General features: G+C 53.9%; 1 long non-coding RNA gene across 1 annotated transcript; it reads right to left on the reverse strand.

Annotated features, from left to right (window-relative positions):
- Positions 1-10,086: 10,086 nt before the first annotated feature.
- On the reverse strand, positions 10,087-12,334 carry LOC135278449 (uncharacterized). Its single transcript, XR_010345974.1, has 2 exons — positions 12,236-12,334; positions 10,087-11,401 (listed from the first exon to the last, which is right to left on the reverse strand). It is a non-coding gene; the product is annotated as an uncharacterized LOC135278449 (long non-coding RNA).
- Positions 12,335-16,386: the final 4,052 nt, after the last annotated feature.

Genomic DNA, 16,386 nt, shown 5'->3' on the forward strand with positions numbered 1-16,386 from the left:
TCCACACATCCTGTTCTACTAACAGTCCCAATACCCTGCGCCTGCATCCATGTCACAGGCCTAGAGTCATTTTGGCGCAAGAATGCTAGAGTCTGTGTGCCAGGCCTACTGTTCATGGCCCTGTACAATCCCGGTCCCAGCCTTGCAGTAATGACAGGTCCAGGCCCAGCGATTTCAGCTCTTGACCCACAAGCTTTATTTGACTGCCAGCTCTGTTCTTGCAGCTCCAGATCTGCGCTCCTCCCTCTTCAAAGGGCAGCATCTTGGTCTTTTCCCTTTCCACCCACAATCCCAGCCCCACCGTTTTTACGGCTCCATCTCTAGTAGTGCCATCACAGACCCAGGCACTATCCCAGCATTGACGGCTTTTTAAGGCACCTTGCTGCAGCCCACTTTTCTACTCCACACATCCTGGTCTACTTACAGTCCCAATACCCTGCCCCTATATCACAGGCCTAGAGTCATTTTGGCGCAAAAATGCTAGAGTCTGTGTGCCAGGCCTACTGTTCATGGCCCTGTGCTGTCCCGCTCCCAGCCGTGCAATAAGTACAGCGTGATGCCCAGTGATTTCAGCTCTTTCAGCTCCTGACCCACAAGCTTTATTTGACTGCCAGCTCTGTTCTTGCAGCTCCAGCTCTGCTCTTCTGCGGCTTCTAAGGGCAGCATCTTGGCCTGGGCCCCAGCTGTGCAACACTTCAGCTCTTGTCCGTGGGGCTGTAAGCCCGCCCAACCATCAATATCCCGGCCCCACAGTGATTTCAGCTGCCACCTAGCAATGCCCAGTCATTATGCCAGCCCCTGCCTCATTTCAACGAGATGCCCAGAGCCTTGTTCTGAGCTCTGCATTTGTTTCCTTTTTCATGCACAATCCTAGGCTTGCCATCCACTTGCCAACCCCTCAGTGATTTTGTCTCCATCCCTGGAAGTGCCATCACAGACCCAGGTAACATCCCAATACCGGCGGGGGTTTTCGGCATATTGCTGCAGCCCCCTTTTCCTCTCCACACATCCTGTTCTACTAACAGTCCCAATACCCAGCCCCTGCATCCATGTCACAGGCCTAGAGTTATTTTGGCACAAGAATCCTAGAGTCTGTGTACTGATCCTACTGTTCATTCCCCTGTACAATCCCGGTCCCAGCCGTGCAATAATGACAGGTCCAGGCCCAGCGATTTCAGCTCTTTCAGCTCTTGACCCACAAGCTTTATTTGACTGCCAGCTCTGTTCCTGCAGCTCCAGATCTGCGCTCCTCCCTCTTCAAAGGGCAGCATCTTGGTCTTTTCCCTTTCCACCCACAATCCCAGCCCCACCGTTTTTACGGCTCCATCTCTAGAAGTGCCATCACAGACCCAGGCACTATCCCAGCATTGACGGCTTTTTAAGGCACCTTCCTGCAGCCCACTTTTCTACTCCACACATCCTGGTCTACTTACAGTCCCAATAACCTGCCCCTATGTCACAGGCCTAGAGTCATTTTGGCGCAAGAATGCTAGAGTCTGTGTGCCAGGCCTACTGTTCATGGCCCTGTGCTGTCCCGCTCCCAGCCGTGCAATAAGTACAGCGTGATGCCCAGTGATTTCAGCTCTTTCAGCTCTTGACCCACAAGCTTTATTTGACAGGCCGCTCTGTTCTTGCAGCTCCAGCTCTGCTCTTCTGTGGCTTCTAAGGGCTGCATCCTGGTCTGGGCCCCAGCTGTGCAACACTTCAGCTCCTGCCCGTGAGGCAGTAAGCCCACCGCACCATCAATATCCCAGCCCCAGTGTGATTTCAGCTGCCACCCAGCAATGCCCAGTCACTGTGCCAGCCCCTGCCTCATTTCAACCGGATGCCCAGAGCCTTGTTCTCAGCGCTACATTTCTTTTTCCCTTTTTATTCAGAATCCCAGCCTTGCCATGCACTTGCCAGCCCCAGAGTGACTTTGTCTCCATCCCTGGAAGTGCCATCACAGACCCAGGTAACATCCCAATATTGGCGGGGGTTTTAGGCCTATTGCTGCAGCGCACTTTTCCCCTCCACACATCCTGTTCTACTAACAGTCCCAATACCCTGCGCCTGCATCCATGTCACAGGCCTAGAGTCATTTTGGCGCAAAAATGCTAGAGTCTGTGTGCCAGGCCTACTGTTCATGGCCCTGTGCTGTCCCGCTCCCAGCCGTGCAATAAGTACAGCGTGATGCCCAGTGATTTCAGCTCTTTCAGCTCCTGACCCACAAGCTTTATTTGACAGGCAGCTCTGTTCTTGCAGCTCCAGCTCTGCTCTTCTGCGGCTTCTATGGGCTGCATCTTGGTCTGGGCCCCAGCTGTGCAACACTTCAGCTCCTGCCCGTGAGGCAGTAAGCCCACCGCACCATCAATATCCCAGCCCCAGTGTGATTTCAGCTGCCACCCAGCAATGCCCAGTCACTGTGCCAGCCCCTGCCTCATTTCAACCGGATGCCCAGAGCCTTGTTCTCAGCGCTACATTTCTTTTTCCCTTTTTATTCAGAATCCCAGCCTTGCCATGCACTTGCCAGCCCCAGAGTGACTTTGTCTCCATCCCTGGAAGTGCCATCGCAGACCCAGGTAACATCCCAATATCGGCAGGGGTTTTAGGCCTATTGCTGCAGCGCACTTTTCCCCTCCACACATCCTGTTCTACTAACAGTCCCAATACCCTGCGCCTGCATCCATGTCACAGGCCTAGAGTCATTTTGGCGCAAAAATGCTAGAGTCTGTGTGCCAGGCCTACTGTTCATGGCCCTGTGCTGTCCCGCTCCCAGCCGTGCAATAAGTACAGCGTGATGCCCAGTGATTTCAGCTCTTTCAGCTCCTGACCCACAAGCTTTATTTGACAGGCAGCTCTGTTCTTGCAGCTCCAGCTCTGCTTTTCTGCGGCTTCTATGGGCTGCATCTTGGTCTGGGCCCCAGCTGTGCAACACTTCAGCTCCTGCCCGTGAGGCAGTAAGCCCACCGCACCATCAATATCCCAGCCCCAGTGTGATTTCAGCTGCCACCCAGCAATGCCCAGTCAATATGCCAGCCCCTGCCTCATTTCAACCGGATGCCCAGAGCCTTGTTCTCAGCGCTGCATTTCTTTTTCCCTTTTTATTCAGAATCCCAGCCTTGCCATGCACTTGCCAGCCCCAGAGTGACTTTGTCTCCATCCCTGGAAGTGCCATTGCAGACCCAGGTAACATCCCAATATCGGCGGGGGTTTTAGGCCTATTGCTGCAGTCCCCTTTTCCCCTCCACACATCCTGTTCTACTAACAGTCCCAATACCCTGCGCCTGCATCCATGTCACAGGCCTAGAGTCATTTTGGCGCAAAAATGCTAGAGTCTGTGTGCCAGGCCTACTGTTCATGGCCCTGTGCTGTCCCGCTCCCAGCCGTGCAATAAGTACAGCATGATGTCCAGTGATTTCAGCTCTTTCAGCTCCTGACCCACAAGCTTTATTTGACAGGCAGCTCTGTTCTTGCAGCTCCAGCTCCGCTCTTCTGCGGCTTCTATGGGCTGCATCTTGGTCTGGGCCCCAGCTGTGCAACACTTCAGCTCCTGCCCGTGAGGCAGTAAGCCCACCGCACCATCAATATCCCAGCCCCAGTGTGATTTCAGCTGCCACCCAGCAATGCCCAGTCACTGTGCCAGCCCCTGCCTCATTTCAACCGGATGCCCAGAGCCTTGTTCTCAGCGCTACATTTCTTTTTCCCTTTTTATTCAGAATCCCAGCCTTGCCATGCACTTGCCAGCCCCAGAGTGACTTTGTCTCCATCCCTGGAAGTGCCATCGCAGACCCAGGTAACATCCCAATATCGGCAGGGGTTTTAGGCCTATTGCTGCAGCGCACTTTTCCCCTCCACACATCCTGTTCTACTAACAGTCCCAATACCCTGCGCCTGCATCCATGTCACAGGCCTAGAGTCATTTTGGCGCAAGAATGCTAGAGTCTGTGTGCCAGGCCTACTGTTCATGGCCCTGTGCTGTCCCGCTCCCAGCCGTGCAATAAGTACAGCATGATGTCCAGTGATTTCAGCTCTTTCAGCTCCTGACCCACAAGCTTTATTTGACAGGCAGCTCTGTTCTTGCAGCTCCAGCTCTGCTCTTCTGCGGCTTCTATGGGCTGCATCTTGGTCTGGGCCCCAGCTGTGCAACACTTCAGCTCTTGTCCGTGGGACTGTAAGCCCGCCCAACCATCAATATCCCGGCCCCACAGTGATTTCAGCTGCCACCTAGCAATGCCCATTCATTATGCCAGCCCCTGCCTCATTTCAACGAGATGCCCAGAGCCTTGTTCTGAGCTCTGCATTTGTTTCCTTTTTCATGCACAATCCTAGGCTTGCCATCCACTTGCCAACCCCTCAGTGATTTTGTCTCCATCCCTGGAAGTGCCATCACAGACCCAGGTAACATCCCAATATCGGCGGGGGTTTTCGGCATATTGCTGCAGCCCCCTTTTCCTCTCCACACATCCTGTTCTACTTACAGTCCCAATACCCTGCGCCTGCATCCATGTCACAGGCCTAGAGTTATTTTGGCGCAAGAATCCTAGAGTCTGTGTACTGATCCTACTGTTCATTCCCCTGTACAATCCCGGTCCCAGCCGTGCAGTAATGACAGGTCCAGGCCCAGTGATTTCAGCTCTTTCAGCTCTTGACCCACAAGCTTTATTTGACTGCCAGCTCTGTTCTTCCAGCTCCAGATCTGCGATTCTCCCTTTTCAAAGTGCAGCATCTTGCTCTTTTCCCTTTCCACCCACAATCCCAGCCCCACAGATTTATGGCTCCATCTCTAGTAGTGCCATCACAGACCCAGGCGCTATCCCAGCATTGACGTCTTTGTAAGGCACCTTGCTGCAGCCCCCTTTTCTACTCCACACATCCTGGTCTTGTTTCTTTTCCAATTCCCAGCCCCTGCATCCATGTCACAGGCCTAGAGTCATTTTGGCGCAAGAATGCTAGAGTCTGTGTACTGATCCTATGGTTCATGGCCCTGTGCTGTCCCGCTCCCAGCCGTGCAATAAGTACAGCGTGATGCCCAGTGATTTCAGCTCTTTCAGCTCTTGACCCACAAGCTTTATTTGACAGGCAGCTCTGTTCTTGCAGCTCCAGCTCTGCTCTTCTGCGGCTTCTAAGGGCAGCATCTTGGTCTGGACCCCAGCTGTGCAACACTTCAGCTCCTGCCCGTGAGGCAGTAAGCCCACCGCACCATCAATATCCCAGCCCCAGTGTGATTTCAGCTGCCACCCAGCAATCCCTTCCCACTATGCCAGCCCCTGCCTCATTTCAACCGGATGCCCACCACCTTGTTCTCAGCTCTGAATTTCTGTTTCCCTTTTTCATGCACAATCCTAGCCTTGCCATGCACTTGCCCGCCCCACATGGATTTTGTCTCCATCCCTGGAAGTGCCATCACAGACCCAGGTAACATCCCAATATCGGCGGGGGATTTAGACATATTGCTGCAGCCCCATTTTGCCCTCCGCACATCCTGTTCTACTTACAGTCCCAATACCAAACCCCTGCATCCATGTCACAGGCCTAGAGTCATTTTGGCGCAAGAATGCTAGAGTCTGTGTACTGATCCTATGGTTCATTCCCCTGTGCTGTCCCGGTCCCAGCCGTGCAATAAGTAGAGCCTGATGCCCAGTGATTTCAGCCCTTTCAGCTCTTGACCCACAAGCTTTATTTGACTGCCAGCTCTGTTCTTCCAGCTCCAGATCTGCGCTCCTTCCTCTTCAAAGGGCAGCATCTTGGTCCTTTAGGTTTCCACCTACAATCCCAGTCCCACAGTTTTTACGGCTCCATCTCTAGAAGTGCCATCACAGACCCAGGCACTATCCCAGCATTGACGGTTTTTTAAGGCACCTTCCTGCAGCCCCCTTTTCTACTCCACACATCCTGTTCTACTTCCAGTCCCAATACCCAGCCCCTGCATCCATGTCACAGGCCTAGAGTCATTTTGGCGCAAGAATGCTAGAGTCTGTGTGCCAGGCCTACTGTTCATGGCCCCGTGCTGTCCCAGTCCCAGCCGTGCAATAAGTAGAGCCTGATGCCCAGTGATGTCAGCCCTTTCAGCTCTTGACCCACAAGCTTTATTTGACAGGCAGCTCTGTTCTTGCAGCTCCAGCTCCGCTCTTCTGCGGCTTCTAAGGGCAGCATCTTGGTCTGGGCCCCAGCTCTGGAACACTTCAGCTCCTGCCCATGGGGCTGTAAGCCCACCGCACCATCAATATCCCAGCCCCAGTGTGATTTCAGCGGCCACCCAGCAATGCCCAGTCACTATGCCAGCCCCTGCCTCATTTCAATCAGATGCCCACAGCCTTGTTCTCAGCTCTGCATTTCTGTTTCCCTTTTTCATGTACAATCCCAGCCTTGCCATGCACTTGCCCGCCCCACATGGATTTTGTCTCCATCCCTGGAAGTGCCATCACAGACCCAGGCACTATCCCAGCATCGGCGGGGGATTTAGGCATATTGCTGCAGCCCCATTTTGCCCTCCGCTCATCCTGTTCTACTAACAGTCCCAATACCCTGCGCCTGCATCCATGTCACAGGCCTAGAGTCATTTTGGCGCAAGAATCCTAGACTCTGTGTACTGATCCTACTGTTCATTCCCCTGTACAATCCCGGTCCCAGCCGTGCAGCAATGACAGGTCCCAGCGATTTCAGCTCTTTCAGCTCTTGACCCACAAGCTTTATTTGACTGCCAGCTCTGTTCTTCCATCTCCAGATCTGCGCTTCTCCGTGTTCAAAGTGCAGCATCTTGCTCTTTTCCCTTTCCACCCACAATCCCAACCCCACAGTTTTTACAGCTCCATCTCCAGAAGTGCCATCACAGACCCAGGCACTATCCCAGCATTGACAGCTTTTTAAGGCACCTTCCTGCAGCCCACTTTTCTACTCCACACATCCTGGTCTACTTACAGTCCCAATACCCTGCCCCTATGTCACAGGCCTAGAGTCATTTTGGCGCAAGAATGCTAGAGTCTGTGTGCCAGGCCTACTGTTCATGGCCCTGTGCTGTCCCGCTCCCAGCCGTGCAATAAGTACAGCGTGATGCCCAGTGATTTCAGGTCTTTCAGCTCTTGACCCACAAGCTTTATTTGACAGGCAGCTCTGTTCTTGCAGCTCCAGCTCCGCTCTTCTGCGGCTTCTAAGGGCAGCATCTTGGTCTGGACCCCAGCTGTGCAACACTTCAGCTCCTGCCCGTGAGGCAGTAAGCCCACCGCACCATCAATATCCCAGCCCCAGTGTGATTTCAGCTGCCACCCAGCAATCCCTAGCCACTGTGCCAGCCCCTGCCTCATTTCAACCGGATGCCCAGAGCCTTGTTCTCAGCGCTACATTTCTTTTTCCCTTTTTATTCAGAATCCCAGCCTTGCCATGCACTTGCCAGCCCCAGAGTGACTTTGTCTCCATCCCTGGAAGTGCCATCGCAGACCCAGGTAACATCCCAATATCGGCGGGGGTTTTAGGCCTATTGCTGCAGCGCACTTTTCCCCTCCACACATCCTGTTCTACTAACAGTCCCAATACCCTGTGCCTGCATCCATGTCACAGGCCTAGAGTCATTTTGGCGCAAGAATCCTAGAGTCTGTGTACTGATCCTACTGTTCATTCCCCTGTACAATCCCGGTCCCAGCCGTGCAGTAATGACAGGTCCAGGCCCAGTGATTTCAGCTCTTTCAGCTCTTGACCCACAAGCTTTATTTGACTGCCAGCTCTGTTCTTCCAGCTCCAGATCTGCGATTCTCCCTTTTCAAAGTGCAGCATCTTGCTCTTTTCCCTTTCCACCCACAATCCCAGCCCCACAGTTTTTATGGCTCCATCTCTAGTAGTGCCATCACAGACCCAGGCGCTATCCCAGCATTGACGGCTTTGTAAGGCACCTTGCTGCAGCCCCCTTTTCTACTCCACACATCCTGGTCTTGTTTCTTTTCCAATTCCCAGCCCCTGCATCCATGTCACAGGCCTAGAGTCATTTTGGCGCAAGAATGCTAGAGTCTGTGTACTGATCCTATGGTTCATGGCCCTGTGCTGTCCCGCTCCCAGCCGTGCAATAAGTACAGCGTGATGCCCAGTGATTTCAGCTCTTTCAGCTCTTGACCCACAAGCTTTATTTGACAGGCAGCTCTGTTCTTGCAGCTCCAGCTCTGCTCTTCTGCGGCTTCTAAGGGCAGCATCTTGGTCTGGACCCCAGCTGTGCAACACTTCAGCTCCTGCCCGTGAGGCAGTAAGCCCACCGCACCATCAATATCCCAGCCCCAGTGTGATTTCAGCTGCCACCCAGCAATCCCTTCCCACTATGCCAGCCCCTGCCTCATTTCAATCAGATGCCCACAGCCTTGTTCTCAGCTCTGCATTTCTGTTTCCCTTTTTCATGCACAATCCTAGCCTTGCCATGCACTTGCCCGCCCCACATGGATTTTGTCTCCATCCCTGGAAGTGCCATCACAGACCCAGGTAACATCCCAATATCGGCGGGGGATTTAGGCATATTGCTGCAGCCCCATTTTGCCCTCCGCACATCCTGTTCTACTTACAGTCCCAATACCAAACCCCTGCATCCATGTCACAGGCCTAGAGTCATTTTGGCGCAAGAATGCTAGAGTCTGTGTACTGATCCTATGGTTCATTCCCCTGTGCTGTCCCGGTCCCAGCCGTGCAATAAGTAGAGCCTGATGCCCAGTGATTTCAGCCCTTTCAGCTCTTGACCCACAAGCTTTATTTGACTGCCAGCTCTGTTCTTCCAGCTCCAGATCTGCGCTCCTTCCTCTTCAAAGGGCAGCATCTTGGTCCTTTAGGTTTCCACCTACAATCCCAGTCCCACAGTTTTTACGGCTCCATCTCTAGAAGTGCCATCACAGACCCAGGCACTATCCCAGCATTGACGGTTTTTTAAGGCACCTTCCTGCAGCCCCCTTTTCTACTCCACACATCCTGTTCTACTTCCAGTCCCAATACCCAGCCCCTGCATCCATGTCACAGGCCTAGAGTCATTTTGGCGCAAGAATGCTAGAGTCTGTGTGCCAGGCCTACTGTTCATGGCCCCGTGCTGTCCCAGTCCCAGCCGTGCAATAAGTAGAGCCTGATGCCCAGTGATGTCAGCCCTTTCAGCTCTTGACCCACAAGCTTTATTTGACAAGCAGCTCTGTTCTTGCAGCTCCAGCTCCGCTCTTCTGCGGCTTCTAAGGGCAGCATCTTGGTCTGGGCCCCAGCTCTGGAACACTTCAGCTCCTGCCCATGGGGCTGTAAGCCCACCGCACCATCAATATCCCAGCCCCAGTGTGATTTCAGCGGCCACCCAGCAATGCCCAGTCACTATGCCAGCCCCTGCCTCATTTCAATCAGATGCCCACAGCCTTGTTCTCAGCTCTGCATTTCTGTTTCCCTTTTTCATGTACAATCCCAGCCTTGCCATGCACTTGCCCGCCCCACATGGATTTTGTCTCCATCCCTGGAAGTGCCATCACAGACCCAGGCACTATCCCAGCATCGGCGGGGGATTTAGGCATATTGCTGCAGCCCCATTTTGCCCTCCGCACATCCTGTTCTACTAACAGTCCCAATACCCTGCGCCTGCATCCATGTCACAGGCCTAGAGTCATTTTGGCGCAAGAATCCTAGAGTCTGTGTACTGATCCTACTGTTCATTCCCCTGTACAATCCCGGTCCCAGCCGTGCAGCAATGACAGGTCCCAGCGATTTCAGCTCTTTCAGCTCTTGACCCACAAGCTTTATTTGACTGCCAGCTCTGTTCTTCCATCTCCAGATCTGCGCTTCTCCGTGTTCAAAGTGCAGCATCTTGCTCTTTTCCCTTTCCACCCACAATCCCAACCCCACAGTTTTTACAGCTCCATCTCCAGAAGTGCCATCACAGACCCAGGCACTATCCCAGCATTGACAGCTTTTTAAGGCACCTTCCTGCAGCCCACTTTTCTACTCCACACATCCTGGTCTACTTACAGTCCGAATACCCTGCCCCTATGTCACAGGCCTAGAGTCATTTTGGCGCAAGAATGCTAGAGTCTGTGTGCCAGGCCTACTGTTCATGGCCCCGTGCTGTCCCGCTCCCAGCCGTGCAATAAGTACAACCTGATGCCCAGTGACTTCAGCTCTTTCAGCTCTTGACCCACAAGCTTTATTTGACAGGCAGCTCTGTTCTTGCAGCTCCAGCTCCGCTCTTCTGCGGCTTCTAAGGGCAGCATCTTGGTCTGGGCCCCAGCTGTGCAACACTTCAGCTCCTGCCCGTGAGGCAGTAAGCCCCACCGCACCATCAATATCCCAGCCCCAGTGTGATTTCAGCTGCCACCCAGCAATGCCCAGTCACTGTGCCAGCCCCTGCCTCATTTCAACCGGATGCCCAGAGCCTTGTTCTCAGCGCTACATTTCTTTTTCCCTTTTTATTCAGAATCCCAGCCTTGCCATGCACTTGCCCGCCCCACAGGGATTTTGTCTCCATCGCTGGAAGTGCCATCACAGACTCGGGGAATATCCCAGCATTGCCATCATTTCCTGGTGCAATAGTTCCGCCCCGTTTTCCACTGCACACATTGTGTTCTAGTTGCAGTCACAATACTCAGCCGCAGCAGTTATCACAGGCCTACAGTGAGTTCAGGGCGCAAATCCTGGAGTCCCCATGTCAACCGTACAGTTCTCATACGTGCCGCCCCACAGGACCCCTTTCCCATCCCTGGTGATTTCAGCTCTTGACCCACAAGCTTTATTTCTCCGTTCTTGGAGCTCCCGCTGTTCAATTCTCCAGCTGTGTCAGGCGAAACTGCTCCCGGCCTAAACATGAGGGCCTTGGCTTTGGCTCCAATTTTGAGGCTGCACCTCCAAGTCTAGAAACACCATCCTCACCCCCGTTCCAGCAGTCACTATTCTGTCTCCAGCTCGTCATTTTGTGTCCCATTTTATGGTTACTCTCTAGATCTACCATAAGTATCCCTTTGAGCAGTGATTGATGCTGCAGCACTGCAAGTCCCTACCGCGGCCCCAGTGATTTCAGCTCCAGTCCCACAAGCTTTATTTCACTGCCAGCTCTCATTTCACTTTCTGTTCAACATCTTCGCAGCAGTGCCACACAATGCTACTTTTGCTTCTCAGGGCAGGCTCTTTGTTTTAACGCTAGCTCTCTATGTGGTTTCAGCTCAGCTCTTGAGCCTATGTTGTTGAGCCCCAACACGACAACCCCTCCTGCAGCAATAACTCTGTAGTCCCTATGGTAGCCCTTACAGCAATTTCAGCTGTGATCATTCAGTTCACACCCCAGCACCACATTCCCTATCCCAGCCCCACAGGGGTTGTACCCCAAACCCTACCATATTTCTGTCTCCTCCAGCTCTTCTGCCTCAGCTCCAGCTCCTCAGCTTCCTACTGCCTGCTGCTAAAAGCTGCTTCTGCTTGTCACTGCAGTTTGGGGCTGTTGATAAGGCCACAAATCAGTTACTGTCGTCATTTCAATGTCTCCAGTAGCTGTCCCACCCACCCTCCCTCATGGGATCCCGACTTTGGGGACACTTGAGGCCTGAAGGCCAACATCTACCTTCCCCCTCCCACTGTGTCTCAGCCCAGCACCTGCCCAGAGACGCCCCTCACCTCCCTCAGGCAGCCCCAGGGGCTAGGAATAGCCACCAGGCCCCTGGTCCCCCATCCCAAAAGGTGCCCTTGGGCTGGTTCTTGGGCCCTGGAACCCTCTGAGCCCTCACACCCCCAGCCTCTGCTTGGTACCACAGGGCAGGGGCTGGGATACTCTGGGCATGTCCTGCAGGCCCTGCGCTGCAGCTCTGTGCCCTTCTCCCACGGCATTTATCCAGCCCCAGGCTTTCCACCACTCCCTATTGTTTTGGGCCTGGCTCCTTGTTCCGCACCCTGGGGCTTGATTTCTCCACTGGTCTCACAACTGGTGTTTTAGCCCCAATACCCACAAACCCTTACTGAATTAACATCAGATATCCAGTAAAGAAAAAGCCAAACCAAAAAAATATAAAATACAATTAAATAAGCAAAGTAATGAAATAATACAACAAAGGCAGAAACCATTCTTACTACAAATAAAAGAATAAAGAAAAAAGAAAAAAACCAGCTTTATTCCCGGTATTCTGAACGTTACATTAAATACAGACACCGCAAACAGCTCCTTCCCGGATCCCGGTAACAGCAGCCAGTCCCCCCGGCACAACTCCAGCCCCCGCACCAGCCGCCGGCTCCCCCAGTAGCGGCGCAAGGCAGACGCGGGAGTCGCGTCCGTGCTCACCGGCGCTCCCCGGATCAGCAGCCGCGGGGTTCCCATCCCGGCGCAGCAGCGCTCCTCGGATCGCGCACCCGCACATTCCACACCTCCCGACTCCGCCGCCGAACTGACGCCAGGAGCGCCTCAACCCACGCTATTTATGCCCCACGGCCGGACCACCCAGCCAATCACAACCCGAGGCAGCGCCGGCCCCACCAATCCCAGCCCGCCCGTTCCCGCCGCGCTCGGCTCCGCGCGCCCCCCCCCCCCCCCCCCCCCCCTTCCCATCCCGGTCCCCTCAAGCCCTGCTCCCGCCGCCGCCATTGCAGGGGCCGAGTCCGCCCGCTCCCCGCCGTCTGCCCGTTTCCCTGGGAGAAATCCCGGCCAGGACCTGAACGGGAAGCTCCCGCCCGCCCTTTCCGGCCCCAACAGCGCCTGCCGAGGCTGCGGCAGCGGGGACGCAGCACCGCCGGCTCCCAAAGCGGCAAGTGGCGGCAGGGGCGGAGTGCGGCCGGTGCCGGCGGAGCGGCGCCGGGCTGAGGGGCCGAGCCGCGACTGAGCGGGCTGAGATTGGCGGGACCGCCCCCGGATTGAAAGGGCGGCTGTGATTGGACGGGGCGGAGAAAGGCGGGCTGGGATTGGCAGGCTTGGGAGCCGTGAGGCTGCGGCCCGTGGGAGCGTGGGGCGGAGCCCGGGCTGCTCGAAGGGCCCGCGGGCGCCCTGGGTCCCGCTCGCGAGACCCGCCCCCCGTCCCCTTCTCCGGCCCTCTCTCGTGTCCAGGTCCCGGCGAAAAGACCCCCGCAGAGCCCCGACCGGAGCGCCCCATCGGCACTCGGGGCGGGGAGGGGCGTAGGTCGGGAGTGCTTGCGGCTCGCAGAGGCGGACTCTGCGGCAGCAGAGCGGACCGGGGAGCGGCGGCGACATGGTAAGGGGGGGGGGGGGCCGGGGGTGCGTGCAGTGCCCGCTGCGGGCTCTGGACGCCTCTTCCCCCGCAGTGCTTCCGCTTCTGCGGGACTTGGCCTGCCCCGACTGGCCGAGATCAGCACGCTGGCCAAAATAGTTAAGTGCCCGCGTTCCCCTGCCCGCCCTCCGCCTACTGCGGGCCCGCTGCTCACCCTCCTTCTCCCCCACAGTCGTTGGTCGTTATAGGTAATAAAACAATATTGGTTTTCACGTTCATAGATTCGCGTTTTGCATCACAAGTATTTCGATATGGTACAACTTATACATACTTTTAACTGCTTTGTATAGTATAATATGCCAGTTTATGTATGCACTGTATATTTCATATGGATAGTAGTGTGATAAATATATCGTAGGCTTTAGCAAGATGTTAAAATAAAAACTAAAGTACTTCTATGTAACTAACTCAGAAAATGATATGAAGCAATTATTCTGTTTCTTGTATCTACAGACTGGATTTTCCAAGTGATAAGGTAACAGTGACAAAAACAGATCTTAAGCATCCAGGAAGGATTTATTGACTGTATCGGCATTATCAGGGAATGTGAAGCACCAGGATAAAAAAACAGGAAGAAATAAAATATGTAGACCTAATTTACAGAATGTTCTGCAGACAAGTCAGAGGTTGAAATTAAACAAGAGAGTTCCTGGAACATCAAAAACTCAAATGAATGTTTGAATATTGTATAAACTGATGAATATGCATGTAACCGTATATAGGGAACATGTTTGTAAGCTACCTCTGTGCTCTTTGGCCATGCACCAAAAGCACCCCAGTGCTGGATTATTTTGTGCTTTTATCCTTTATTAAACTTTTTAAAATTTTAAAGAGTGAACTCTTTATCACATCAGTGAAGCTTAAGCTGATCTGCATCCAGGTGCTGTGGGACCTGCTGGGGGAGGCCATTGAGCTAAGTGTGGAGCTACCACAGTGGAGGCCAAGTATTTCAACACTACAATAGCATAGTCAGCAGCATTAATTAATTTTGTGTTCTTCATGTAAGCCTCAGCGTTAAGAACACTACTCGCCTCTACTAGTATTAATATGCACAGTAAGCGTTATTAGTATTAATATTTAGGTAATAATTGTTACTGTTAACACTGCTAGTGAGTGTGTTAGCTGGTGTTTACTGTGAAGCTCTGCTCTCCCACAGTATGACAAGATCCTGAAGCTGACCTCAGGTGCAAAGTTAGGTGAGCACTGCTGTCCTTACCACGATCCCCTGATGGAGCCATGCTCCAGAGATGGGCAGCAATGAGTTTGCACATGCCTTCCCAAGGTGACAGAGCTCGCCCTCCCTCCCATCTGCAGTCAGGGGATGTGAAGGTAACCATTGCTGTCCTCGGCTTCATCTCCAGTGCAGCCAAGCACAGCATAGACAGTGAGTCTCTGTCAAGTGAGCTGCAGCAGCTGGGACTGCCCAAAGGCAGGGGAAACCCTCAGGGTGGCACCATGAGCCAGACCTGGTGGGATGTTGCTGACAGTTCCCAGCTCTGCCTTCTTCACACCTAGATGGAGGGCAGGGTGCCTGCTGTGCTGTCCTCCATCACCTCCCTTCTGTGCCATCAGTCCCGGCTGCGGTACGGCACGTTTGTTACAACGCCCAGGGAAGGCGTGAGGTCCCGGCTGCGGTACGGCACGTTTGTTACAGCGCGAGGCGGCGGCGCTCCCGCTCCGCGCGTGCGCAGTGCGGCCGCTCCCCGCGCGGGCGGCTCTCTGCAGTCAGCGCCATCCGGCGCCGCGCGCGCTGCAGCCTGTCCCCGGGGCTGCAGCACCTCCTATCAGCCAGCAGGCGGAGGCAGCGAGCAGCCCCATACGCAGCCTCCGCGCCACACGACACCGCTCCTGCTGCGCACGCGCAGTAACTCACTGTCTTGCGCGTGCGCCGCTCTCCGAGTCGTCGCTCGTCCCTTTGCTTTTTTGAGTCCTGCCGCTTATGTGCACGCTTTTTTTTGCTGGGTGTTTTTATGTTTAAGGAGTTTTATTAGTCCTTTTTAATTGCGCTTTCACGGCGCTGCTGAGTTCGTGTGCACGGGTGGGATGCTCTGTGCTGCACATGTGCAGCCTTATTTGCAGTGCTAAGAAGCAGAGGAGCCCAGCCCGTGCTCGGGTTTGGGGGGAGCGCAGCAATGCACAAGATGGACGTGTCAAACAAGGCAGGTCAGTGCAGTGCAAACAGCCTGGAAGGTGAGGGTGGCACAGAACAAAAGGCTACTGCACACACAGTAGCACAAGTCAGAACTGTAACATGGAAAAATGTGCTCTCCCTTCTCACCCCCAACACAGGAACCCAGGGTGGACGTCCTGGGGCGCATCCAGCAGAGCACCAAGGAGCTCTGCAGGAGCCACAGCCCTAAATACTCACGGTGGCACGGAAAACACCTTTGTATCCTGTCAACCTCACAGCTCTTAACTGGCCCCAGGATGGGATGAGGAACTCTTAGGCAAACTAGATTTTTCATGCAATTCTCACATGCACAGCCAGCCCTTAGAGCCCTCGAGGGAGTGAGTCGGGGGCGGGGAGATGGCACTGACCACGCGTCTCAGGGTGAAGCAAGAAATTGGCTCAGAACACGCTGCCTCACCTCTGCAGGACCCTCTCCTCTGATCACCTTTCCTGTAGCAATACTCAATGTTTGAGATCTGGGCCCACCACTGAGGATCAGGTATGCCTATGAATTGCTAAAACAAGCAACAAGCCACAGATATTCCTTATGTCTTGAAACCCTGGGAACAAACCGGGCACGTGTAGGTGCGGACAAGACAAAATTCATGTTTGCACAGACACCTGCATGGACGCGCATGTAGTGTGGTAACAAAAATCCACCTGCATGGACTCACAAGATGTTGCACAGACAGGTGTGCCCAGAGAGAGCTCTCACAGCACAGCTACACAGATGACAACTAACCTGGCTGCTCCCAGGCTCTGCCCATCTAAAGCTGTGGGGCATCAGGGCTGCAAGGCAGCTCTCTGAGAAGGCAGCTGGGTCTTAAACGTAGTTGCACTTGAATCTTTGGTCACTGAAATGAGATTTATGAGGATAGATTCTGATAGCAGCTTGTGACATCATCTTCATGTTCTACAGTCTGCTTTTAGTCCAGCATCAAAATCTTGCATGGGCTTCAACACAAATAAAGCTTTGACAACTGATGTCATCTGAAACCAGCCAATGGAATCTGTCAACGTTGTACACCAAATCCAATACACAAG

This window comes from Passer domesticus, chromosome 11 (genome assembly GCF_036417665.1).
Source record: "Passer domesticus isolate bPasDom1 chromosome 11, bPasDom1.hap1, whole genome shotgun sequence".
In the NCBI taxonomy this organism is placed as follows: Eukaryota; Metazoa; Chordata; class Aves; order Passeriformes; family Passeridae; genus Passer; species Passer domesticus.